Below are 2,572 nucleotides of genomic sequence, written 5' to 3'. Positions count from 1 at the left end.
TGAGGGGGAGTCTGTACACTTACAATGACATTACATTTACGTTCATGGCATTTAGCAGACGCCTTTATCCAGAGCGACTTACAACAAATACATTTGTTTAAGTGAGTGAGTCATCTATCCATCAGTCATCAAAAGAAAAAGTAATCTATGAGAGGACCAGGGGCCATTGGCAGTCACAATGCTAGAAGAAGGAAGAATTACTTCTTTTTTCTCTTTTTTTTACACTTCAACACCTTTTACCTGCATCAGTAATGTGGAAATGAAGTCTCTATTTTCAACAAGAGTACCTTCTTAAGTGAGATGGTATGCTCTACTCTATCCTTCCTGAGATGTAGCCTGTACCAACTGTGTCTGTCATTTCCCCTGAACAAAGAGATGTATTAGCAGTCTGCTTGAGATCCATCTCCTCCTCTGATATAAACCCTCCACACACACAGACACACACACACACACACATACACACACGCACGCAGGCGCTCACACATACACACAAATACGCACACACACACACACACACAATAACCAGTAACCTCCGTTAGCAGTTAGCGGAGATAGAGTCGCATGGGGTTTGGGGGAGGGTTTTGGGGGCTTCTGCGCTAGCCTTTTGATGTGAACCGCGGGAGATAATGCGATTGAGATTCAGCTGTTAAGAACCCTGCTTCTGACAACAAAGACTGAGACACAGAGGAGGAGAGTGAGAGAGAGAGAGAGAGAGAGAGAGAGAGAGAGAGAGAGAAACTCATCTTAGGGAGAGGATTTAATCAGGGCCCCAGCAGTTGACGGATAACATTAACATCCATTTTCTCTTTTCTTGCCCGTTCTCCATCGCCACGGTTACCCCCAGATGCAGACCATTGATCCAGGGGTGGCGTACGTCACCTTGTCGTTTTTCAGTAATGGAAAACTAAAGGTGTTCCGCTTCATTACGCCTTCATCTGAGTCTGACGCACTGGTTTTCCAAACAGAAGCTGTTATTCCATTATTTTGAATGTGTGTGTGTGTGCGTGTGTGTGTTTGTGTGTGTGTGTGTGTTTGTGTGTGTGTGCGTGTGCGTGCGTGTTCATCACACTATATGAAGTAATAGTGTAGTTCTATTTATAATCAAAGCCATCAGATTAACACATCATGGTGCCACAGGAGGTGAGTGACAGGTGGGTGAGGGAGTCACAGAGGGGCATCTGCCGCCAGACGTAAGCTTGATGATGTCACCTCATCCAGCCTACCTCCATCTATCTGCTTGAAACATCCAATCTCCCGGAGCCGAACAATATTGAACAACACAGACACTGACTGTGCAAGGAATTAACAAAAAATTGATGTAATTCCACTCTGAGGACTCCAATTTGCTTGAGCAAATAGAGTTGAACAGAGCAAAAAAAAAGTTCAGTTCGATTTTTTTTATTGCACGTTGTCTTTGACAATGTTCTGGAGAAAACTGTGATCATTCAACCAGAGTTTGAATAAAAGCCTGAAATAGCACAACACTTAAAACTTAGTTAAAACTTCCATTCCATTGTGTCTCAGCCTATGTGGCTTTGAAGCATTATGGTTAAGATGGCTGACTTTTTGGGACTTTTTTGTTCACGCAAATTGGAGCCCTAAGTGTGCATAACACAACTCAACCTATCAGGGGCTTGAGGAACACAGTAAGACCAGAAGGATACTTTGTGATCCTCTGTGGCTCAGTTGGTAGAGCACGGCGCTAACAACGCTTAGTGGGTTTGATTCCTGCTGGGACCATATATACTGAAATGTATGCACTCACTGCAATGTAAGTCGCTTTGGATAAATGGTACAAAGGTAGCTAGAACTATTTAGTTGACACAAGATGTGAAGTTATTTTTTCTTGTCAAACTCGTATTGGAAAGGGGTTTTCACTTTAGTGAAACCATCTACACAGGATTTTCCAAATTTGATTTTCCAAATTCGTTATTATGGATTTAATTACAACCACGAAATGAGTCATAGTAAAACAGCTCCAGTGCATGTTCTTAGCGGACAACAGGTTACCATGACAATAGAGAAAAACAACAATAGCCGACAGTATAGGTTTTTGTGATGACAGCTAGGCTACTGATTGAACAGGGAGCACAGCACCTCTGACAACAGATAAAGGTAAACATGTCACATTATGAGGAGTTAATCTTTCAGTTTGAAGTGATTTACTCCATAATGAAAGCATTTACATTTACATTACATGTTAGACATTCAGCAGACGCCTTTATCCAAGACATCCAAGACAACAAGTACATTTGTCTAAAGTAAGTGAATCAGCTATACATCAGTCATGATAAGAAAAAACAAATCTATGCTTGGACCAGGGGCCGTTGGCAGTCACAATGCTAGAAGATGGAAGAATTACTTCTTTTTTTTTAATTCAATAACTTGTAGCAGAGGTCAAAAACTGCATTTTAGAAGTATTGTACAGAAAACGACCACTAAAGCATGATATTATCTTTTTTGTGTGTTTATGTAAGCTTCCTACGGTACAGTAGCAAGGCCTTAGAGAGAGACATGATTCCACAGCCCGAGAGTTGTTCGTTTGGAGGAAGATGAAGGAGAGACTTCTGCT

Source organism: Argentina silus (assembly GCF_951799395.1).
Source record: "Argentina silus genome assembly, chromosome: 21".
Classification (NCBI taxonomy): Eukaryota; Metazoa; Chordata; class Actinopteri; order Argentiniformes; family Argentinidae; genus Argentina; species Argentina silus.
This window is presented reverse-complemented; position numbering follows the sequence as displayed.